This window comes from Acomys minous (genome assembly GCF_964271855.1).
Source record: "Acomys minous genome assembly, chromosome: 4".
Lineage (NCBI taxonomy): Eukaryota > Metazoa > Chordata > Mammalia > Rodentia > Muridae > Acomys > Acomys minous.
In genome coordinates this window covers 10575358-10601126 of record NC_140486.1, presented here as the reverse complement: position 1 = coordinate 10601126, position 25769 = coordinate 10575358, and the positions used below count along the sequence as shown (strand labels likewise).

The following is a 25769-nucleotide window of genomic DNA, read 5'->3' as shown; positions in this document are numbered from 1 at the left end:
AATGCAGAGAAAAGATGTTCATATTAGTGGATGAGGACCGTTTTAAGTAGGGGTTTTGTTTTACTATTTTACAACGGAAGGAATCGAGGCCCAGGCTGAAAAGGGGACCCCAAAAGATTAAAGAAAAATGGATACTTTCACATTGCCTCTACCCAGCATTTCTGGCCACACTAGCTACTCTTCTCACTGCTGGGACACCCTCCCCACCCTATCAAAGGGAAGATCCATTTATTTTGGTTTGTGATTTGGGAGGCTAGAGTCCATCGTGACAGGGGAGGCATGGATGCTGGGGGTGGGGATACTGAGATCTTCATTACATCTCTGTGGATTAGGAACCAGAAGAACACCAGGTGGCCCAGGACAGAGCTATTACCCATAAGTCTCTGCCCCAGGGACCTCTTTTCTCCAGCCAGGCCCTGCCTCCTAATGGTTCCACATCTCCCCAGACAGCCCCACCAGCTGGGGAGCAAGTGTTCACGTAGATGATCTAGTAGGAGGCATTTCACACCCAGACTATAATGCTGACAGTAGGGCTTTTTGCTTAAGCCAAGCAAAAACATACCCAGAGGCCTTTGCAAAACCACTCTGATATGGACCCACGGTGGGTTCAAATTACAGTCCTGGCATTCTTTGGTTGTAACAATCCAGGGAAATTACTTAATCTTGTTCTGCTTGGATTTTTCATCCAAAAATTATGATGGAGAGATATATTTCACAGGAGGCCTATTCTGGGAGAATACTCCATGGATAGCACCAAGGAACAGACTCTCTGTGCTATGGGCGTCCAATAATTCCTAATCTCTCAACTCTCATTTCCACTGTGTGTATTTCAAGCCAGAAGATGGGTGGAAACAAATTATACTCTCAACGAAACCCTTGTCTGTTTGTCACATTTGGTTCAAGCTGGAAAACTAAAAACTAATTGAAGTACTTAATCTATCCCTGCGCTGACAATAGACATTATGTAATCTTTCTCAGTGCTAACAAAATCTTTCATCAGAAAAAAAAAAAAGGCCCAGAAATGTTCACTGGACTAAACTGAGAAGAAGAGCCAATGAGACTTTGGCATTTTGGAAAGATCCTCAAAACCCGTCGCAGAAGCAAGAAGAGCTGTGCAGCCACTTGTTCATGAAGTGCTGCACATTGTGCTACATGGGAAGCGAGACACGAATTACAGACTTGGGACAAACATTGGGTGCTGTTAACCAACTAATCTACTCAGTCAGAATGCAATATATCTTAAGAAATCCAGCAAATGGAGCTTTTGTAATGGGCTAATGCTTTCAGGTTATAGTTTTCTTCTGATTAGGGCCTACAAGGACACCCTGTGATACAGTCCACAGAATTTAAGGATGAGAATAATTGGCCAATAACTGACCTGACATGAAAGCAACAATACAGGGACATAGAACATTAAGTGGTCTTAGTAACTCAATCATCTGTGACAGTTTATATACTCTTTAATTATACACTATAGCTAAAAAGCTGCAACAAGACCTCACAATTTGTCTTGTAAGAAAGTAAGGAGAAAATAATCTATCAGAAAAATTACCCACAATTGTTTTTAAATGATGAGATTCATTTGAACACAAGAGCTTTGATTTATGTTTTGGTAGATTTCTCGGTGTGATTCCCATTCTTTATTTATATCCAGAGTATCTGGCAAGTGCCTGGTCACAACAGATGCGCAACAAATATTTGATTAATGAATGAAAAGGAGGACTGTTTGAAGGATTGTGATGTTTGATTCCCAAAGATTTCACTTATGTGTAGTATCATGCTTTCTCATGAACTGTTGAGTAAGATCTTCAAGAACTCAACTAAGTAGGCAGGCTAGACTCCTTCTTAGAGAATGGTGATGGATCAATGTCAACTTCTTATAGCAAACAATCGGGAGAACTATCTTTGAGGCTTGCTTTGAAGCCTGGGGATTCTGTGGGGTTCTGGTCAGGCTTTATGTCTATTGGGAGAAATTAGAAGAAAATAGAGAAGTTCATTCCAGGCATCTCTTGAAACCATCAGACACAAGACAGGCCCCACATAAAGACCTTCAGAGAGAGAATGCCTTGCTGAAGAGGACCTGTGAGGGGGTCATTTCACCCTGCCCTCTAGCACTTTGCTCTTTTATAGTAAGTTAAAACTGCTTTTCTTATTGGACAGTTGACTCCAATCACCCTTAGGTCTTAGGTTTCAATGTAACCAGAATGAAGATGAGGCGAGGGGAAAAGGAGAGAGAAACAAGCTGAGGATGGAATCTGGGCTAAAGTTAGGGAGCTACTCATGTTTATTGGTGATCCAATATGGGCCTGAAATATAGAGTGGTCTTTATAAGGAGGAAATCAAATAAATATAAAACTTATCATTTCATTAAACAATCCAAGTTATCATAGTAGGTTTGTAGAACCAGTCAACAAGAAAGTGGACCAGAGGGAGATGCTTGTTTTCCTTTTTAATTTCTTGGAGACAGTATCATGCTATGTAGCCTAAGCTGGCCACATATTCAAGACCCTCTTGTTTCCACCTTCTAGCTCTTCTGTGTTGATTTTCCTACTTTAGGATTTGTGTTAGCTACTATTGCTGTCTTGCAAGCAATGATTTAGTATCTCTCATTTTCTTATGTCAGGAGTTTGATCAGGGCTCTTAGATGGAAGGTTCTTCCTGGAGTACCTTAGCTACATTTAGCAGATGGCCGGGCCGAATAGCATAGGAAGGCTTTTCTACACATTCAGTGTACAGATATTATCCTAGGTAGCTTCTTTCTCCACATGATATCTTAAAATTCTAAAATCTAACCTATGCATTTATTTATTTATTTAATTTTATTTTTAAATACAGCATAGTGGCTGGATTATCTAGAAAGAAGAAAAAGTGGAAAATTCTAGATTAGACCTGGAATTGTTAATGTCATGTTCACCTCAGCTTATTGGTTGAAATACCATCAGTCTATATTAGTGGATAAAGAACAGATCACTGAAGGACTCAAGGAAGAAATTTAAAAAACCATAGGGTTGAATGAAATAAAAATACAACATACCCAAACATGTGAGTTATAATGAAAGCAGTCCCAAGAGGCAAGTTTATAGCTAGAAATAACTATATTGAAAAATCAGAAAACTCTGAAACAAATAGCTTAATGACTTCCCTTAGGGCTTTGGGACGACAAGAACAAGTCAAACCCAAAATTTGTAGATGGAAAGAGACAGTTAAGACCAGGGCCTGGGGAGATGGCTCAGTGGCCAAGACCACTGGTGTGAGCTTGAGTCCCTAGTATCTAAGTAAAAAGCCTGGCACATCCCCTTCATACATGCTTGTAATTCCAGTGTGAGGGAGGAATAGGAAGATACTAAAGAGCACACTGGGCAGGGAAAGAATGGGAACAGCCACCCTTAGATGCATTCTGGAACAAATTTATCTGCTTGTTTATTACTCAGTTAATACAATGGGTCTTGAGGCTTTGAGTACTTTGAGTGAAATTATTAGGGCTTGCTCCAATGTCTCCCGTGGTTCTGGTTTAAGCTGAACTGTATGTGGTGTGTGTGTGTGTGTGTGTGTGTGTGTGTGTGTGTGTGTATGTGTGTGTGTGTGTATGTGTGTGTGTATGTGGTGTGTGTGTATGTGTGTGTATGTATGTGTGTGTATGTATGTGTGTGTATGTGTGTGTGTGTGTGTGTGTGTGTGTGTGTGTGTGTGTGTGTGTGTTAAGGGTAAAAAGATGGATTCCTTGCCTGAATGATTAATCCATGAACTAACCCAATGTAGAATGTAACTATTCGTGATTTACAGTTCTGAGCAGTGAGAGCTCCTGAGAGTGGACTGCAGCTGCTCTGATGTCCACTGTACAGGTAAGGTGGCGGGTAGAATCCTAAGATGTCAGGGGTTGGTAAGTCTTTTTCACCAGAGTTGATTTGCAAAATCAAATTTGAAGCTACAAAGTGATCTCATGAGCATACTGGTAGCTTTCAGTTGCAACCTTGCTGCGTAAATATAGAATATTCTTATGCCTTCTGCACATAAAGAGTACTGTTAGAAGAATTCCTGAGATGCATCTCAATCTTCCCAAACATACATAAGCAAGCCCGGGGAAGCCTGATTAATCCTAAGGTCCTCGTATCAAAGATATTTCATGGTTGTCACTTTCCACTGTGAGTTATCCTGCATCTATTCTGATTTCCAAAACTCTACTTCCTACTTACTTTCTTCTGTTTTAATTGAGTTTGTTTCATTTGTGGAGGGCCATGGTAAATTTCTTTATTTTGGGTGGGAGGGGACAAGGCCTCATTATACAGTTCTGGCTGCTCTGGAATTTGCTCTGTAGACTAGATTGGCCTTGAACTCACAGAGACCCTCCCGCCTCTGCTTCATGAGTTCTGGGAGTAAAGGCATGGGTTACCATGCCTGGTCCAGTGATGAATTTCTTAGCACGTCCTTCCTTGTTTTTAAAGCCTGGGTTCAGACTATTATGAGCATTCAGAAGGTGAAAATCCATACCCCCTTTGCTTGTCTTTTAGCTTCTTTTCAATCTTCCTCTTATTGCTCTTTGTGTTTCTCTAGCACAGGATCTCACTATGTCACGCAGGATAGCTTAGAACTCATAGTCAAAACTGGCCTTGAGTTGTAACTCTGCTATTGCAGCTGCTTCTGGAAGTCTTTGCAATTTTGTCCATCTTCTCTGTCCTTATTTACTTGCCTCCATCTCTGCATGGGTTTTTTGTCTAAGTCATGTTAGGCACTCTCCCAGGCTCCCTTTCTTTATGGCTCGGTTCTTTAATACTAGACCCTCTGTGACCCCCCCACCCCCCATTGACCTCTCAGGTTCATGCCAATGTCATTTCTTACCTGAACACTAGCATGGCCCTAACGCTTCCTATTTCTTGAGTTTTTTAGTTAATTTCTTTATCTTCCTAAGAAAACTTATAAGCTACTTGACTCAGATAGTCTATGAGCCTTTGTTCTGTGTCCCCAAGTGCTAGGCACAGCCAGCCTTTACTCCCTGCCTGCGATTCCTGGTAGCCATCCTATTGGTTAACTTTCTCAGAAGAGCTCACCCTCGGTTAGGTATGGGAATTAACGATTAATATTTTTCAGAGTCATCTTGACAATGACTTGTGACTATGTTACACACAGACAATTCTCTAGGGTTACACTGGCAAGGAAACTATTTTTCCCTTTTAGCTGGATGGGAGTGGCTGTGAACCATGAGGGGTCACTGTTGGGAAGAGAATAGTTGTACAGGCAGCACTACACTATGCTGAAGATCCTCCCTTGCCTAACCCACGTCCTTTTGGCTCCAATGGGAGTTCCCCTTCTGAACCTGGTCCTCCTAAGGAGAAGTACTCTACAAATACCCTCCATTTTCTTTTTTAGTGCAATGATACTTTTGTAGAACAATTAGTATTTACATTTTTCCCTGTATTTTTACTTCTGCTCCTTGAACTTGAGCATGGATTTGGATGACATCTGTTTTCACAGTGTGAAACAATTCTGTGGTATACCTTGAATTCCACTGTCTCTTAGCAAATATCCAGAAACAAAATGGCTGCCAAGAAATTGCACATTTCCCATAAGCTTTAATTTGTACAACAGTAAAAGGAGAGTTGTTTGTTTAGTGTATTTGTGGGTCAGAGCCCATCTAGGAAACCAATGAAAAATCCAGCATCACAGTCAGAAGCATAATCTAAATATGTGAAAGTAATTCTCAAGCAGATCTACAAGACGCTAAGCAGAGTGCATGACAGACAGGTCAGTTGCATTTCAGAGCACTTTAGAATCATCACGGGTGATACAAGCATAATTTTAGCACCGTAATTTAATAAGAGCTTTTTTGTGTTGGGGCCAAGGGCTTTGGCACATATTCAGTGCAAGTCATAGGGCTTATTAGCCCATGACAAAGGGAAGTGAAGCCAAGAAGTATCTAAGCTGTACATCTCTGAGGATTTTGGAAGCACTAGAAGAAAGGACATTGTTCAAGAAACGTGGACTTTATCAATAGCAGCGTAACTATGAGCTTTAGGCTCATTCCACTTCACCATTCCTAGGTGAGGAGGCCAAGGCACGAATGCCACTGTGGGTCCTATGCAGTCCTTGCTTCATTTGCTTAGTTTTGTGATTAAACAAAATTCCATAATGCCACATCTCTGGGCATGGTGTTCACTAGTTCTGTGGTCTTGGTATTATTGACTTGTTAGTTAGTAACAGTGATACCTACGTTGTGATTCCCGGGGAGGTGTAGAGGTCAGCAGGAAGAAGAACAGCAACTCTTGAGCATCCATCACTCGGGTAGGCACTTGGTAATAGTATTTATAAAGATATACTGCTTCTCTTTTATCTGTCAGTTCTATTCTGAACTCAACAAGGTTAAGGAGCTTGCTGAAGCTCTAAGCTTTGCTGAGTGGCCGAAGCTAGGATTGTAACACGCCTTGATTTATTTTCCTGGTGCACTGAACTCTTGAATGGGATAATAACTATAATAGCTCTTTGGAACACAGGAAAGATTACCCTAATGTTAGAAGCTGGTTGATGTTTTAACCTGTGGCTTAAAAATTTGGAGCAGGCAAGGTGAGGAACACAGTGGAATAGAGTGGATACAATGCTGTTTTGTAAGAGCAAATACAAGACCTAAGACTTGTTCTCTCTCTTCTGAGTGTTCTAGATTCATTCACTCAATATTTACCAGTAAGCAGAAAGTTCACATTAAGCAGACATCCCTCAAATGGCCAGGTATTATGCTCAGAGGCAGGCGGGCAGAAGGGGAGGAAGAGGGTGAGCTGGGAGTCACAGGGCAGGAGGGCTTTCGGAGAACAACAAAGAAAGGGAAGGGATTTGATAATAAAGCCTAGTGGATGGAGTTGGGAGGAGAGCTACAAGTCTGCAGAGGCGAGAAGCATGTGAAGAAACATCCAGGGGCAGGCAGGGTGCTGGGAGCCAGCCATGTCCAAGTGGATTTCTGGAACTAGTCTGGGTGTTCCCAGGACCTTTTCAGGAGGTGAGACAGAACGTATGGTAAAGAAGCCCAGGATTATCCAGCCCATCCTCGAAGTGGCCATCTAAGAAACGGAGTCATTCTAAATACTCTGGGTAGGGCATGCCTTTGGCTTCTTGTAGTGTGAACTAAGGAGGTTAGTTGGATGGGTACCTCTGCCTCAGGGACTGTGGGAATAGGACAAATATTCCCTTCAGTGGGGGCTGCCAGGAGCCACTGGCCTCTCCTGGCCTACTGGACCTGCTGCTTGCTCTTGTCATAACTGGGTCAGGGCCTGGAAGCCTTAAATGCCTCTCTAAAGCTTCATAAATGGGCAGGCATCCAGGACCAGGTGCTTCTGGGGCAGGCCTGTTGGAGCTGGATGAACCCCTTTGCCACGTAACTGCTGTTCAGCGCTTCGGCAGCTGGGCCCAGAGCAGGTGCCACTGCTGCGGATGGCCTGCGGAGTGACTGGTGTAAGGAAGGCTGTGCTCATTACAAGCTTTATTTTGGGTCACAGAGTCAGGAGTGTCACACACTGGTGGGACATGGTGTTTGCTACCCATTTCACACACGGGAAGGATAACACTAGAGAAGGTCTGTGGGATCTGAAAGGGCTTGTCAGACTTAAGTCTGTCCCTGTGGATGTTTGTTCCTGGCACATGTCCTTCCCATCAAGGCATCTTTCATCTATAACTGTAGATGAGCTCAGAGCTGAGAATGTGTGTACAAACATATCTGCTATCTGGCAGTCTCCATATGCATGTAGTGGGATACATGAGGAACCTGCCTACTGTGGGGGAGTTAGGCTGCTCTGAGCTTCCCTGAGGAAACCTACCTTGGTTCCAGCCAGACTCTGGTGGGTCTTGAAGGTACTAGGTAACTAAAACACTCTGCCCAAGATTCAGGGGAAGACGGTCTTGTTAAGAGTCAAAGTCCACATTCTATGACTAAGTAGTATAATATGGATCATTAATGGGCAGTTACTAAGTACCCTATCCTGAGCACTTAATACATGTTACCACTGATCCTTAAATGGTAGCGGTGGATAGGTATTGGATGCCACCCATTGCGCTCAAATCAGCCTGTTTCATAACTAGTCCTAAGGTTCAATTCCAGCTCCACTCATACAAACTATGTATACTTAAGAAAGTAACTGTTGGCATTTTCCACCTGTGAAGAGAAGTTAGCAAAACGTTCATAGGAAAGATGTAAGGGTTAAGTGATAAAGTGTACACAAGGAGCCTCATGTTGGGTAAATTCTTGGACAATATGGGCAGAGACCTAGGTATTCTGGGAAAACTGGAATTACAGCCAGGGGAGGCCTGGGAGAGCTAGCACTCAGCAGGGCAGTGGCAGACTCAGGGTGACAGGTAACAGTCAGAATGCGTCATCTGAGCCAGGTTTCTAAGACAGGGCCTTGAAGGAAATGGACTGTGATGACCAGCCAGGGTTCTGACTGCTTCTGCCCTGAGGGGCCTGCTCTGACGCTGTTCATACATGCTTTCACAGTGTCTAGTGTGGGGTTTACAGATTCAGAGTAGCAGCAGATATTGATGAGAGGCCTTGGAATTCCCCAACCCTTCTCAAATTAAAGATGAGCTAGAATCCTTAGCATCTTCTAAGTCAAGGCCTCCATGACCAGGGAGGTACACAGCTGAGACCATGTACATAGACCATCTCCGGAGTACCGGTAAATACTTGGACTGCTACAGATCTGAACTTTGAATAGACTGTCTGTCTGTTTAGTTATATGTATGCCAAGATATGCACTGAAATTAATCCCAGCCTGTCTAAACCAGGCATGTTCAACACAACGTCCTGTGCCTTCCACTGCCCACAGCAAGGGGGTATAGCTGTCGAATAAGATGATTTTCTTATGACCCACATACCAGTGGAAAATTGGGATATCAGGTGAGAGCCCCAGGAAAGAAGGCTGAGCAAGCAAACAGAAATTTTCACATGGCAAACAACAGCAGCAACAAACACACTGTGAAAATCAATAAATATTTGTGGTCTGCAATGAATGAATGAGTACATGAATGGAATTTCCTGAAGAAAGTCCGATTACCAACACCGCCGGCTTATTTTAGAAGTCGATGGAGAACTAGGCCTGTTTCCCGGGAACTGTCAGTGCAGAATTAAATGGGCTTCGTGGCATTTCCATTCCGGGTAGTGAGTTATGTCCGCCTGTTCCCGTCCTGAGCTCAGGGCTGATCTCCAGCAGGACAAGAGGCTGAAGGATGGTTCTGGGAAGCTGCTGCTCTGAAAGTGACAGGGTTAGAACTCACCCCTGACTTCAGTGACGAGGGAAAACCTTCCGGGGCTACCTTCGTGAGTTTATCACTAACAGCTGGACATTTTCTCACTGGCGTTTATGTGCCGAGCTGTGTTGGGTAACAAAGCTTGTTTTTCACAATACATGAGATCAAGAACCCCATGCCACTAGTGTTCCTATGGTTCTGTATATTTCTTAAGGCGCTCTGGTATCTACCCTCCTGTTTAGACTCAGTAACCTGTGAGAGGAGTTGCTGCCCCCTCTGATACAGTGCGACAGGGTAACAGGCCGAGTACAAGAACGCAGGTAGGCCTTTGGTCAGAAAGGTAAAAAGTGTATCCCGTTGCTCAGGCGGTAAAGGACCAGAGCGGGATTAAAACTGTGTCTTTCTGCCTTCCAGGGATACTTGGCCCTCCACGCAAAGCCGTCCTCACAGCAGACAGCGCTCAAGGGGAGTGATGCTTATTTAGGCTGGATGCTTTCTGCCACTGGATGGTCTGAATACATGCTTACCAACCAACCATGCCTCTCTTACCTCCCTTAGCTTGGCTCTCTCAAATCACCCGGCTGCGTGGTACGAGGACAGGTTTGACAGGCTAACCCTCAAAGGGTCTGTTTCTGTAGAAATGCCTTTTTCTGACACACTCATTACATTCTGATGCACATTAAAATTTGCAAATTGCTGCTTTAGGAAATGTGAGGGATTTTAAAGCTCATTTGAGCCAGACATATGAACTCTCAACAACTCCCTTAAAAAGATCAGCACACTATACACGATGATTGACGTTATATGAGAGAAACCTAGGGTTACGGGAGGTGAAGAGCATGCATCATGGCCTTGTCGTGAGCATGGCCTTTCAGAAATGATGCTTTTACACCGCACTATTCTGAAGCATAATTTTCAACAATTGGTTAAGTGTGTTTAAAAAATCGCATCTTTCTGTTTTTTTTTTAATTTAAAATTTATGCAACAAAATTTCTGTCTGTGAAATTTGTTAGCTCTTTATAAAGATTTTTTCCCCCTGGGAATTTCTATTAGGGAGAGGTATGGGCCATGAAGCAGTGTGATGTCCTGGAAAAAGCATGAAATTTCAACATCAGAAAATATGTGCTTTCACGCATCCAGCTGTGTGACCTGGGGCCAGTTACTTAACCTCTGGGAACATCCATTTCCTATTCTGTAGACCTAGAGGGAACAATTTGCCTAATCTGTAGGTAATTGTGAAAAGATAAGGGAAAAGGCTTTCTGTCTGGCAAAGCCCAGTACAAACATAAACTGTTGTTATCATGATTATTGCTATTACAGGAAAAGGCACAAATGGTGGGACTTGTGTTCCTCGGTGTTTCCCTTGCCGTTGGTGATGCCTGTGCCTGTTTCTCACGCCTGGATCTCTGGGCTGTCTGGTGTCTGCACTGCTGTCCCCTGTAAATGGGATGTATGTGAGTAACTGGCAGGCTCGCCTGTGGTCTGGACTCATGATGTTGTTTCGGGAGATTATAAAACCTCTGGGAAGTAGGGCCTGGCGCACAGATAAAGGTTCCCCCGAGGTTGGCTAGTAAGCCTATTCTAGTGTTCGCTGTGCTTCCTGCTTGGCCACCAGTTCTTCAGCAGCTGAGTTGCCAACAACCATGCTTAGAGCATACGTGTACATCACTATTACTACTGCAGTCCTATGGATTGACCCCAGGGCCTTGCTCATGCTAAGCAAACAGTCTGCCACTGAATTATATAATTAGTTCAACACTCAGATAGTGGTGCTAAATATCACACCTAGGTAGGATCTCATACATGTGAAGCAAACTACTACTGGTCTGTATTCCAAGACTATGCTCACATCTAAAAATAACATTCATTTATTTGCTTGTGTGTGTATGTGTGTACACATGCATGTGGCACGGCTGTGTGTGGCTACTGTAGGACAACTTTTAGGAGTTGGTTCTCTCTTTCCACAATGTGAGTTCCACGGCAAGCATCTTTGCCTACTAAGCCAATCTCACTTCCCCTGCCCACCAACCTTATTATTGAGGAGCATTTTTGAGAGTCAAGTCTGAGATTTACTCCTGCTAGGATTTCAGTGTGCGTATGGTGATGAGCTTTGCTTGTGCAACACCATGATCACCTGTGTGGATGAGGAGACTGTGGCCAAAGCGTCCTTTAACTCTTCCAGCACATACCAAACATGGCTCCTACAACTTATAAACTAAAGCAAGTGGTATGTAAAACACAGTGCTTACTGGCCTGAGGACCTCGAACCAACACCATAGGTGTAGCTCCCAGAATGTGAGAACAGCAGGAGCTGCCACTTCCTTCCTATGCATGTATGAGAAGGCCTGCAAGCACCCAGATGAGGTGGCTAAGATGCTTGGTGCTTTTCCAAGCTGCCTGGTGACACTAGCCTGCTCAGGATGCCCACCTGGTCCCAGTGTCATGGAGAGACCTCACTTTTTCATGGAGTCCCAAGAGATCTTATCACTGAAGTGCTTCCAGATCACAGGTCTCTGAGGACAGCAGATCCAATAGTTACAGTATGGATGTCATTTCTCTGAGCCATTATCTCGGTTTCTTAGAGGCATCAGCCAGAAGATATTTGCCTCAGCACCTTTATGATGGCCAAGTATTCAGGCTGTGGTTTGCAAGCTCTCTTTCTTTTTGTGTCCCTCTATTCCCTTATTCCAATTAGGTGTTTTGTGTGTGTGTTTGTTTTTGCCAGGGCCATTCTTCAGCTACCAGCAACCAGTAGATTACATGTGTTGATTGCCCTGAGAGGCGAACAGGTGAGGTAGGTGTGTGTGTGTGTGTGTGTGTGTGTGTGTGTGTGTATTTGGGCTCACGCATAGGCATTGGGGATGTGGAAGTGAGAGAGGATGATCTAGGTTTAGAACTAGCCCCGGAGACTCCGTGACTGGGCAGATAAAGAATAATTTCCCTTGAGGGTCATGCCCAGCCTTGGAGCATCCTGTCTCCTACAAGAAGCGATCAAATGGAACTGTGCTAGATTCCAGCATAGCTAATCTACAGAGGAGATTTTTTTCAACGCACACCTCATCTCGCCTTCTGTTGCCTTTGCGGACTTCAGTTCATTTATACATGGATCCAGTTGCTTGTTAGTGTGTGCTTCAGCGCTTCCCCGAGGACACAAGTCTGCAGATGGACGACATCTTTTATTTTATTTTCTTAATATTATTCTTGGCTTTTTGGAGAAGATATTTTTAATGATTATTCCTCCTGGTATTATTTTAGCTTCCAATTACAATGTGGGTATACTCCAGCACACCGCTATTCTGTAAATGGATGTATATGCTTATTGTTAATTGATTCCCCAAACAGGACCCAAATGCTTGCATTTAGATTGTGTATTATATTTCTTGCATGCCACCAGGCTGGCCCTCTGCCAGAAAACACTCTCTGTTTGCCAGAAGCACGGTGGCCACATCTTGTTTTCCCTGACACCTGTGCTAACCAGTGTGGCCGCCCTTGCCTTTACTCTCTAGGGAGGAACTAAGGGACACTTTGCTCAAGAGATGTTAAAAAATCCATGGATTCTCTTGCTGTTTTTTTTTTTAATGAGGAAAGAGCTAGAAAAAATTCAAGCTTCTCACCTAGACAATCTATATTCTTGTGAAGACAGAAAGCAAGAGTGAACCCAGGCCACACTACTTTAATCCTTGACCATCTGTCTTTGGGTTTTGGTTGCAGAGATAAAACACCGTCACATAACACAACTTGGGGAGGACAGGCTTTATTTCATCTTGCTTTTTCAGGTAACTGCCCATCACTGAGGGAACTCAGGTCAGAAGTCTGGAGGGAGGAGCAGATGCAGAGGCCATGGAAGAGTGCTGCCTAGTAGCTTGCTCTTCTTGGCTTGTTCAGTCTGCTCTCTTGTAGAACCCAGGATCACCGGCCCAGGAGTGGCAACTCCTGCATCAAGCGTTAATCAGGAAAATGTCCTGTAGGCTTTCCCACATGCTGATGTGCTTGGGGCATTTTCTTAGCTGAGGTATAGTTTTTCTAAAACGATAGTAAGTTGACATTAAACTAGCCAGGATATTATCAGTGGCTGGGTCCAGATTCCAGCAGGGAGAGCCCGGTGAAAGGCAGAGTCTCTGTGGCAGTTGAGACTTGCCATTTTACTTGCAGATCTGTCAGTTTTGATTCTTTCTGCCAGTGTCCAGATTGTCTTTGCCAGGTGAGTATTAGAGTGAATGAGTGACTGCATTAGTGAACACAGGTGCTGCCATGGGGGGAATCACACTGGAGTTTAACTCTGGGACCACGCAAATAATGGATGGACTGATGTTAGAAAGGATTATCAATTGCCTTTGAAAGTCATAATATTTGATAAACCTGAAAGAAAGATCAGGCACGGAGCACAGGGAGATGGGGACCCTGAATGTGAAGTGAAACCAACAGTTTCTGGGAGTTTCAGAAGTTCTTGTGTAGCCTCGGGCTTTGTATTGATGGGTGGCAGCGAGGAGGATGCCAGACTCCCTGTTTCTCATTCTCTAAGAGGAAACCGAGTGCAGATGAACTTTGATGTCGCGCTCATCATTACTATTTTTATTTTGGAGGTAAGATGCCAATGCTCAGCTGTGTTACTGATTTGGACATTACAGCTTCACAGTCTTCTATGAGAGCCGCAACACAAAAGCATACCTGTCTTACAGCACTGCGCTTTTGGGCACGATGTGAGTTTCCTAATTGTTCTCTGAAATTGGTAGAGCAGTTTTTTTTTAAATACCTCTCTGCATTTAGCTAATATATTTCTCAGGGAAAAAGAGAAATTGCAGTTTCCAGTAGAATGCCCAAATCTCAAAGGTAGAATTTTAGGCGTCAGTCAAAAGGCAAGAAAGTTCTGAGAGAAGAAAGAAAAAGTAAGGAGCCTCAGGATTTACAACTCCCAGCCAAAAACTGGAGAACCTCTGGGTGAGGCTGGCCCTGACCATGATAAGGTCTGTCAAAGGGAGCGAATTCTACAAGTTGGCTGGCAGCGTGCATGTTTATGTAATGCTAGCCTGAAATTTAATGCCACAGTCAAACGAGTAAGAAACCCTCCTGCTGAGAAGGCCTGCTGGCCACTGCAGACCCTTTAATTCCCATCGGAAAACAGTGTCACTTCCACGGGTTACACACAGCAGGGCCTGCCTTGGAGACCTGAGAAGCAATTATTTGTTGGGGGGGGGGGATGCGGGGGTGGGGTGGGGTGGGGTGGGGCGAGGAGAGGTTGAAGTCAGTCTGGCTGGGGTAAGGGCCTGTCCTCCATGCTGATACTGGAATGTCTTGGAATTCCAGCCAGCCTTATCAGCCGGGGCCAAGTCTCATGAGAAGTTGCTTTGGAAGAGCATTCTGTCTGCCCTGTTGCTGACTCAAGCAGCCCTTCCCCGAGCTAACCAGACTCAGATGCCTTTTTTTGTAGGAAAAGCTCCATCCTCAGTATAAAAACTCACCAAACAGATCTGGGCCTAGGGCCCATTCTGCAGAAGAGCATCTTTTCCCTCTCTGTTGTAGGCAGCTCATGGATGCTACTATCAGAGAGAAGGAACAGTCCCCTGCCTGTACTGCAGTCTCCCTCACTACCTTTTAGGTCCCACTCATCGCCTTTGTTTGAGCCCTGCCTCCCTGTGAGCTTCCCTTACTTATTGCAATGTTTTCTGGATTCTCTTGACCCAGAGACCCAGAGAGCACTGAGTTTGCTGGTGCCCCCAAACACCGACTTCCCTTTGGCTAATCTTAGAGCGGAGCAAGTTCCTTGGAGCCGAGGCCTCCTATACTTCTTTGTGCTTATGTTCCTGCATGGAGTGTGAGACCCTTCACATGATAGAAACTCTAAAGTAGAGTAGAGATAAGAAACTCTAACTCTAGAGCGGGGCCCCTGAAATCAACTGGTCTAGTGAATTTCTGACATTGTCCTTTTAGGCAGAAAAAAGTGCTTATTCTTTAAAAATGAGCGACTGTGTTATCGCCTGTGTCATGTAGACAGATGAGGAATTAGCGTCTTCTGTATTATTGTTCCCCGGCCCCATGCTGGTTCCTGGGGTTACTCAATTACTAACTGAAGAACTGTTAATCTGTTCAGATTCTTCATCTTACATATGAGGAAGCCGAGCGTTAGAGGATAAAGTAACTGGAGAGGTCGATACACTCATTTTAATAGCAAATTTGGGAGGGAACAAGGTCTTCCAAGTCAGCCAAGTGACACTTCCTCTTATGATACTGCCTGACCTCCAGTTGAAATAAAGAGGAGGAAGAGATGGAGTGTTCAGGAAGACAGGAATGGAAATGTCAGAGAAATGGGGTGATCAATGCATTGTTGATGAGTTTGATTTTTTCTTCTCTTCAACTCTAGCATCAACACAACCGTGTACTGGGTGCAACAGAGTCTTTTCTCCAACAACAACAACAACAATAACAACAAACAAACAAGCCACAAATGCTTAGTCAGCACTCTGAAGGATCGCTACACTTCCCATTGTCACACTGTACACAAGTGATCCTAGCGCATTCACCCTGGACATGTGCAGTTTTCTAATAAAGCACATTCTTTAAAAGTCCATCTTTTTTCCCCCTCCTTTATTAATTTATTCTTGTTACATCTCAATGGTTATCCCATCCCTTGTATCCTCCCATTCTTCACTCCCTCCCAATTTCCCCTTATTCCCCTCCCCTATGACTGTTCCTGAGGGGGATTACCTCCCCCTGTATATGCTCATAGGGTATCAAGTCTCTTCTTGGTAACCTGCTGTCCTTCCTCTGAGTGCCACCAGGTCTTCCCATCCAGGGGACATGGTCAAAGGTGAGGCACCAGAGTATGTGAGAAAGTAATATCCCACTCTCTAAAAGTCCATCTTATAGTTGGTTATAGCAAGTTTCTACCTCTATGATATCATCTTTGGAGAAAACATTTGTTTCCTACTGCCGGCTGATTCTATTAATCTGATTAAGGACAAATGTTTAGTTCCAGAGATGAAACTTGGGGCTGTGGAACGATGAGGTAAGAGGAGAGGAATGGTTGCCTCAGGAGGGCTTGGGAGGTAACAGACTCTGTCCCTGCAGGCAGAGCAGTAGGGGACGGGGTAGCGTGGAGATAGCATCCTGTAATCTGTTGAGTCCCTCTGGAAAAGGAATTGTCTTCGGCTGGTCAAGGGGGAGATTTCTATCATTTAGTCTGAGTAGTGCTGATAAGAACAGCACAGACCAGATGAGCATCTCGTTTCCTCCACAGAGATGTCTTTGTGTCCCCACCATTTGTAAGGTCACAGTCTTGACTCTGATTGAAAATGCTTACTTGTCTGAAGCCAGGAAACACAGGTATAGTTCACTCATCCATTTTTAATGCATGTTGGCAATACCAAACACTCTTGCCGTTCAATAGCCATGTTTTGTCTTAAAGTCAAACTGTTATAGTACTCAGATACACTACTGACTCTAATTTAGAGGTGGTACCATATCCACAGGAAGTATCATGACACCATGGAATAGCTTTGTCACAACGAGCTATTAATACAGTGTGAGCATCTTTGCCTCTGATAACGTGTCTCGCTCACATCTTATCAATATCCAACAATGCTAGAAATTTCTTTATCACAGAATTAGTGACAGAGCTAAAATGAAATTTCTGCCAAGGAAGAAAACATTATAATTTATATTTACATTGAAGGCAATGTACACCCTAAATGGTATTTAAAGACAGCAAGTGTTTGGTAAATGCCAACCCTGATAACCTCTATAGTAGCCACATAGTATAAACTCTCTGAATGCCACTTTACTGAGGTTGCAGTATAGCCACAGACTAATGCAGACATCATGGATACCTCTCTAATTTGGGAACACACAACGTTTACTTAAAAAGTTACCAACTGAAAAGTACTTGGAATCATTCTGGACAAGCCATGGCCTTTATTGAGAAATGATGTCTGGGAATTCCACGCTGCCTTCCCACCCTCCTCTGCCCCCCTCTGCCCCCACTGCTCCACTAATGGCTTCATGATCTCATCCTCTAAGACAAACTTGCAAGGCAGAATGAGGCTGATGTATGTAAATCTTGTGCCCTAGCCAGACTCTCCCAGAGAGGCTGCCCTGAAGAAAATCTATTGCCCTGATCAATTACCAAACTTCCAAATGAAATAGATTGTTCTCTCTTGCTGGAAGACCATCAAGCTGTCATTTTTCTTGGTAATGAGAAACAGTGCAGGAGGGGAATTGCACTTTTCTGTGGCACTGGACAAAGGGTTCCTGTAAACAGGGCCTCACCAGGAAAGCTGGGGTACCTGCTAGCATGATGGAAAGGTATATGGAAACACCTTTCTCTTTGAAGATGCACCCCAGGAAATCTCTCTTGACTTTTTGTGTAAGGTAGTTTGCTGAGTCTGGCAGCAAAAGTTGAGAAAGCACCTCCTTTCCTGGTCTGGGCAACTCATCAGCCTTTGCTTCCTTGTCTACGCCCCTTCCACGCTCATCTCACTCACTCTCGCTTCCTGAGTCCTGCTCAGTGAATACAAGAACTCATCTCGAAACTTAACTTCCATCAGCTGTCAGGAGCTGGATAGGACATCAATCTTCCACATAGGATTTTCTCTGGATGTTGGCGTACAGTACCAAGCATCTCTCTGTCCTCTGACTTGTGCACTTGCTCATGTATCTGGGCTCCTGTTTCAGCTCAACATTGTCCAACTTCCTCATTCTCCTTTTGGGTTTTAAATCAAGCCTCAAACTTTATCCTGTTTCTGTGAAGTCTTTGTGGGATCCCTCCTGAATAGGCAGGAGTTTGTTTTCATCCCTGCCTCTTGCTGTGAGGGCTCTTGCCATTAGCAGAGTGATGACTCAGTGTCTTGACACTTGAGGTGTTGTTCACCCTGTGGACATTTCCCTGCTGTGGTGCTCTGCGAACCAAAGTGACTCGGCTGAACCTTGTATGATATTATCTTGCCTCCAGAATCTGTATTCTTCTTCCAATGGAAGAGATATTTATAAGAAATCCTTCTGTATTAGCTAATAGCAAAGGTGAGCACAAAGGGCCAAGGGATTTTTCCCCAGGCAAAAGGGTAAGTAATTCTGCTTTGGTGTATGAAGTGGGGCTAGGGTTGTCTTAAAAGAGTTCCCATGAGGTGGACATTTGAGGAGGCCACTTGCTGAGAAAGACCTTCTAGGGAAGGTTTGCTTCTGAGAATATGAGAGAGGCTGAGAAGGAATAGTTAAGCTACTATATTCCTTTTAGACTTTCAGAGATTCACTGACCCAGACGATGATTCATCCTCTGGAGAGAAAAATGTTTTCACACAGTAAACAGCTAAATAATAACGAAGGACTAGATATAACAAAGTGCGACTGTGGCTAGAAACGAATACCAAGGGTAAATCAATGCCCAAATGTCTGGTCTAGGTAGCATCCCATCCAGAAGGCTAGGAAGAACAGTAAGACGACTGACATAGAGTGACCCAGGGCACAACAAAAGGGCAGTTAATAAGGAGCTCAGAATGGGAACCTTTCTTCTTGGTGAAAAATCCTACGGCGTGGGTGGCTACCTCCAAGGCCTCTGCCCTGGGGAAGATTCTATTGAATTAGGAAGGAAAAGAAGAAGTCTTACAGCAAACCACAGCACTTGGAGTACGTGTGTGTGTGTGTGTGTGTGTGTGTGTGTGTGTGTGTGTGTGTGTGTGTGCATCTACCACTAGCAGTTCAGCCCACTCTACACTTTGCTGGTGAGGTGTCCTCAATGCAAAGTGAAGGACATGGCCTTTGCAAATGTCAGCTGGAGATGCTGTTCTGTTGCAAGTGGGACAGGAGCAAGCCAGTCAATTGCCACTTCTTTAAGTAATTTCCTTCCCTAACTGTAAGGGTTTAACTCGCTATTCTGAGAAGGACTCTGAGTATTTCAGCCTTTCTTGTTGGCATGGCAGACCTGATCAAATACTCCTATAGCTGGAGCACAGGCAAACAGAACGCCACACTGCACAGGTGCAGCAGTTTCCACCCATGACCCATTGGTGGCAGATTTGAGTTTGGGGAAGCTTCCTCCCTTTGCCAGTGGCCATCACCTGAAGAAAGCTGCCAGTGGGGAGCTTGTTCCTCAGCTCTACGCTCCTTCTTTCCTCCAGTCTTATGCTGAGAAGTGTGTGTGTGTGTGTGTGTGTGTGTGTGAACTATAGGGATCAAGATTCAAATTCTCCAGACTACATGATCTTGAGACATTTGATATATACATATACATATATATGGCTATGCCACTGTGGACAATCAGCATTGGGCATATTGATGGTCCTGTGTGGAATAAGAAAGCAGATTATGCAAGTCATTGAGAACAAGCTAGTAAGCAGCATTCCTCCGTGACCTCTGTTCCTGCTTCTAGGTTCCTGCCTTAAGTTCCCGACCTGACTTCTCTTCATGATGGACTTTTTAAAATTTATTTTTTATTTATTTAATTTATTTTTTATGATGGACTTTTATTAGGACACGGAAGCCAAATAAATCCTTTTCTCCTCAAGTTGCTTTTACTCATGGTCTTTCTCAAACAAACAGAAAGCAAACAAAGCAGGAGGTGAGGGAGAAATGGTCTGGCCTCAAGCCTGCCTCTAACTAGTGGAGTTTGAAAAATGTCTTTTTTCATGCTTCAGTTTGCCTGCGTTTAGCAGAGATGCAATGGGATCCTTTCCAAGGTCCCCTCTAGTTAGAAAGTAGAAAGAGTTTCACTCTTTCCCCCATGCAGCAGGGTCCAGCCCACAGCTCATAAAACCCTGCATTAAGAGAAACTGGGTGTGAGTGCAGGTCAGACTCTTCTGCCAAAGGAGCTCATAGTGATGGGCCTTCCCCGGAGCTTCGGCACTTTCAACGAGAACAATCCATGGGAAAGAGTGGGAGGGACCGTGGGGTGCACATAAGTCACCCCCAGAGCAGCACCTTGCTGCCACCACAGGACTTATTTCACCTGGTTTTACCTTTCCCATTCTATCAAAATAACTTTCCCACTCTGTCCCTTCCCAAACTTGAAACATTATGACCTTATTTTAGTGTTCTTGTAAATGTCATCTCTTCTTTTAATATTGATCTCTATCATACTAATAATCTAGAACAAAGCTTGCTGTGACCAGAGCAATGGATTTCTCTGAAAAGAATAATTGAACATATGTAGGCAATAGAAAGATAGAGAAACTGGGAAGGGAAAAGTGGAGATAAAAACACAGACAAGGAAGCTTGTACAAAGTAGTTGAGTTGTCTACTCTTTGATTTTGTGTTCACAAAGAAGTGTGTAATGGAAATTGTCAGGACAGGTGAGCTGGGTTGGACTGGACAAGGCAATATAGAGGCATCATTTTAAAAGTTCTTCTTGGACTTTTCCAAAGGATGGCAAGAGCAAGAGGTGGCTCCTAGTAAGAGTTGGCCCATATATGTTTCCTGAGGCCAAGAATGTGGATTCTTGGTCCCAGTATTTTGCCTGAGGAGATACAAAAGCAAGGATCAGGAGGATGTTGATATTGTCAACCATTAATTCAACTCAAAAGTCCTTTAATTTCCAAATATCTTGACAGTTTGTGATTTTTTTTCATTTTTACATATTTATGCCTCATTTCCCCAGTCAGATGGTAAAATCTTTGAGAACAAACATTTTTATGTGAGCATGGAATCTAAAACCTGGAAGACTTTTAATAAAATGTTATTGAGTTGCTGGGCCACCATCCTTAGGCAGATTTTAGGGGTCTATATGAATGGAGGAATGCTAGAGGCTGCAGGGACCCAATCAATAGATCATGACAATTTATACAGGAAGTGGGCATCCATGAGCAGGCTGACATGCACGGAAGAGAAGAGGAGCTTGCTTCTGAGCAACTCTGGACTGTTGATGAAGCCTAGCCAACAGAAAGGGAGGTCACGCCAAGTACACAAATAAATCTTGGCCCATAAACAAGTCAACATAGGAGGAGTGGGGTGCTCAGCTCCAGCTAAGAGCAGAGCATCTATCTACCTAGGCATCTTCCAGAGATCCAGGATGCATTTCTTGATTGTACTGGCTAGTAGGGTTTTAATATTCTAGTCTTTATTCTCTTTGAGAAAATCTGGCACACTTAATGTATTATAAGCTGTCATTACGGGTTTGGAGTGCCCCTGGAAGGCTCTTAACTTATGCGGGGACATTTGTCCCTGTGCCAGATGGCTTCAGACTGCTATATTTTTCTAGCTGATTATTTTTCTTACCCTTTCTCACTGATCCTTCTTATTCCTCTTGAATTTTCTGCTCTTTTATTTTACTCATAAATGAAGGAGAGCTACAAAGAAGCTGTCAGTATCTTTGTCAACAGGTCAACTTTTATTCCTATGAGGTGTCTTTTGGGAATGTGTACCAATCCCCTAAGCTGAGCTAGGGCTTCAGCTGTATGCTTTTTTGACTAAAATACCTATGATTCTAAACACAGTTTCTTGCTTAGTGGTCTGCCCTCACTGTCAGATTGTGTGTTCACTGAAGGCAAAAGCTGTTCTCTCATGACTCTTTGGGACTCAGGCCACTCCTGGGTGACTCTTTAATGTATGTTTAATGTATGTGTGAGTGAGGAGGAATCCTAATCGTTTCCACAGAGCAAGGCGCTTCTTTCCATGTTGGGATGAACCACACAGACTTATGGCGATCCTAAGGCTATCTCTGCTTCAGCCCAAATTATTTCCTCATGGTGACCCATTCGCCTAACCTTTGTACATCTGTTCCTTCTGACCTATGCCTCTCTTGCTCACTTAATGTATTAGACTTTGACATTACAGGTTTGGAGTCCATTGGACCCAGAGACTAGCCCTACTGTGGTACCTTCCCTGACATTACAGTCACTGATCATTCCATCCCATTGATTTCCAATATTAGACAGTTGGGTTTGAGGTCTTGTATAGTGATGAGTTCCTTTTCTTAAGTAAAATAGATAATGCCAATGCTTAAGTGTTCTTTGCAAGAGGACATAACTATATAACAGACCCGAGGGAAAGTTAGGTCATCAGGTCATCTCACCTTCATCTTTAGCATTTTATCACCATGTCAACCTAGCTCAGTGAAGGTATTTTAGTTTCCATATTAATCAGTTTTCCTGTCTGTCACTATAACAAATATCTGGAAAAAAATCAACATATAGAGGAAAGCTTTATCATGGTTCATGGTATCATAGCTATCAGTTCAAAGGCAGCTGCACCCATTGATTTGGGCCTAAACTGAGGCAGAAAATACTGCCAGATGATATATTTTCTAACCACTTCGTGGAAACAGGGAGAAGAAGAGGGGGAGGGGAACAAAATATGTCCTTTGACAGCATACCTACAGTGACTGACTTCGTACAACTAAGCCCTGCCTCTTGCTCTTTGCTGCATCATATCCATTAAAAGATTAATCCACCCATGAGGATGTAGCCCTCAACACTGACTCACTTCCCCAAGGCTGTGCTGCAGACTGAACCCTCAACACAGGGATCTCTTAGGGACTTTTCAAAGATATTCCCAAAGTGCAAAGAGTTTCCTAGGACTATGACAAATGTCCTAAAGCTAGAAATGTTGTAGAGTTAGAGCTCCTGGGCAGGGCTAAGGATGTTTTTAGGAAACATCAAGAGGTGGACCCTCCCACCCCAAACATACATTTTTTTTTTAGAAGATGATCTTCTGTTCTCAGCTTGGCCCTTCCCATGCCAATATTTCTGAGAGAAATCTACGTTGATCTGAAAGAGGTGAAGGCTAATGGCTTGTGGCGTGTCCCAGTTAGCTACTTGAGACAAAAACGAGAGGAACGGCAACGCTAAGCCCTATGAAACATGTAGGCAGGCCTGTACACAAACATGGGCTCATACAAATAAACCCAAACTGGCCAAAAATAACAGAGAAGGCGACAGATGCTCCCAATTAAAATGTCAGCTTCTCCTGAAGAAGCCAAGTTCTCACATAGTGTGGGTGCTCCGGGGGCCGACGACTACTGGAAGGGACCACATATGGAAATCTGTTTGTATTATACCACGTCCCAGATACCACGGAAGACACTGCCCAACCTTGCAATTAACACATTGACTGTTTCTGGGGTGCACTATGTGGATGCAGGGAGAAAACAGAAAATTGTGAAATAGGGTGCTCATTCTCACTGGGTTTGATAGGAGACAAGAGAACCAGGGAACACTATTTTGTAGACTTCCTAGCCTCAGTTTCCCCATGTCGCTCAACCGTGTCACAAAAAGAAAATCAGTTTGTGGGAACTCTGCTGTCAGAGGGCTTGAGTGTGCAGTAGTAGGGAGGTGGGTGCAGGATAAAGGGAGATGTACCGTCTCCCTTGGTGATGAGGGGAGCTTGGATAGGAAACTACCAGGGGCTGAGAGAACTGTATACAAAGCCATTTCCTCCCCCTTCCCCAGCATGCACAGAGCCCTTGCACAACTCTTTCGTTAATATCTGCTTTGTTATTTACAAATAGGAGTTCTTCGTTTTCCCTTCCTCCTAAGGTAGCTTTTTTGTTTATTCATTTGTGTTTTTCAAATTCTTTCTAGTTCCCCTAGGTAACTACACATGAAAGAGGAAGGAAATGGGCCAATGAGTGAAAGGAATCATTCCTCCTAAATCTCACTTCCTCATCAAATCTATGGGGAGTATACCGTTGAAAGAGTGCCGTGCTCTAATAAATGAATCTCCTTCTTCTCCTAATTATTTTTATTATCACCACTGTTATAATAAAATCCATAGTATAGCTAAAGCTCTAACTAGAGTAATATCCACAGAAAGGAAGAGCAACAGGGAAATTAATGAACTAGATCCTCATCTGTGTTTCTGTAAGTGATAATTTGTTGGCTTTAATAAGCCCCTGGATTGAATTGTTACCACAGGCCAGTGTTACTAGGTTTGGGTGCCCACTGGGTGAGAGTCAGATATTTTTATGTGAGTTCAAAACACGTTTTCATTTCTTCCTGGTCACTATTACTAACCAGATAAGAGAAAGGCTTAGCTGCAGAAAACAAACACATGATTAGTTTTGACAACAGAAGCTTAACCAGGACGTTAATTAGCAGCCATAGCACTGGGAAGGTTCTGGACGGGAACAATTACCCAGACAAACCCACAAGTATGGCTACAATGTGCCAGGGTCCCATCCCTTACCATATGGCTTCAGTCTGGCAAATGGCTCGTTGGCAATTCATTACCATAGTGCTTGGAACTCAGGGGTGACTCTTTATGATTAACCAATTCATTATGCTATTGTTGGTGGCTCAAGGGGACCCTAAGAGCTTGCCTCTCCCTGTTGTGTTATTTTAAGGACATATGACAGGGAAGGAACAGCCCTCCCTTCCACAGCTGCCTCAAAGTACTGTTTGCTGGGAAGTTTGCTGGAATCTAGATTGAATCTTTCAAAAGAAAACAAACAAGCAGAAACTCCCCACAGTCATAAACTGTAACCACGGCTGGAACTATCGAAACATTCCAGGAGATTAAAAACAAAGACTTCCTCCTCCTGTGCTCTGTGCTTCTGAGGCTGCCTGGCCAACCTGTGAACACATGCCACCACAGCAAAGTGATGGGGGACAGCTAAGGACTAGTGACCATCAGTTCCAGTGAGGAACATTAGCCTGACTCCGCAAGACCCATAATGTTGAAGCAGGTCAGTAAACTGCCTATGAATATTGGCTGTTGGAGAATGCGCTTTCATCCATCAGCACAGGTGGGTGAGAGAGACGGGGCACAGCCAGCGGCACTGAGACCCACTACCAATGGGTGTTGCTTCCTTTGTCATTAGAATTTTAGCTGGGGTTGCCCACAAAGAGCACATGGTACTCTGTATAAAGTTTTTCAAAAGCAGAGGAGAGTAGACCTGAAAGTATACTTACGAGTCCAAAGTTTGACAGGGATGCTGGAATGTCTGAAGATGCATGAAAAACAGCATGACAGCATGTTATAATCCAAATAGGCCCCAACAGAGAGGATGGGACAGCAAGGGAGGCCACAGAAGAACTAAGACTTGGCTTATACTGACTGCTGTGGCTGGGAAGACCCTGTGCTCACTGAGGACAAGTCTGAGGAAGGACAGAGTCCGGGTCCAGTTTGGTCAACAAGAGTAATATGGAGGGCATGACAGAGCTTCTCCTCTGAAACCCACTGTAGTCCCCTCCTTAGATCTACAAAGCCAGTTTCCTAGTAAAATCCTAGAACTGAGGCAGGGTCCCAGTTTACTAAAGGCATAAGTGGCAGTCACAAACACACCACCCTCCTGCTCCATCCACGAGGCCTTGCACACTCAACAGTAACTATGTACTTAATGAACTCTAACTTTGTTTCCTTCTTTGAGTTCATAGGGACTCCGAGGAAGATTTTCCATGGGTTAGGTTTGTGGAAGGAGCTATCTAGGCATCTTTTAAATGATTCCATCTCTGTACAATAAATTTCCCTGGAGTTTGTAGTAGAAATATTTAAACAGAGAATGGAGTTTTAAGCATCGTTCTTTTGAAATAAACCTAAACAACACCAGTCCTTAGAATCTGTACTGTGGAAGATGCCCTGATGAGAAAGTGCATAGGCTTTAGTCTGGACGGGAGTGGCAGGGAGGT

The 25769-nt window shown here is 43.9% G+C and overlaps 1 protein-coding gene and 1 long non-coding RNA gene across 8 annotated transcripts in view; one reads left to right on the top strand and one right to left on the bottom strand.

Annotated features, from left to right (window-relative positions):
* The window catches only part of SLC14A2 (solute carrier family 14 member 2), a 413945-nt gene that overhangs the window by 131070 nt on the left and 257106 nt on the right, over window positions 1-25769 (bottom strand). The window lies entirely within an intron of this gene.
* The window catches only part of LOC311595832, a 116167-nt gene continuing 115033 nt past the window's right edge, over window positions 24636-25769 (top strand). For all 6 annotated transcript variants that reach the window (XR_014778582.1, XR_014778583.1, XR_014778584.1 and 3 more), the window contains exon 1: window positions 24636-24826. This is a non-coding gene — a long non-coding RNA (uncharacterized lncRNA). The remainder of the gene's footprint in view (window positions 24827-25769) is intronic.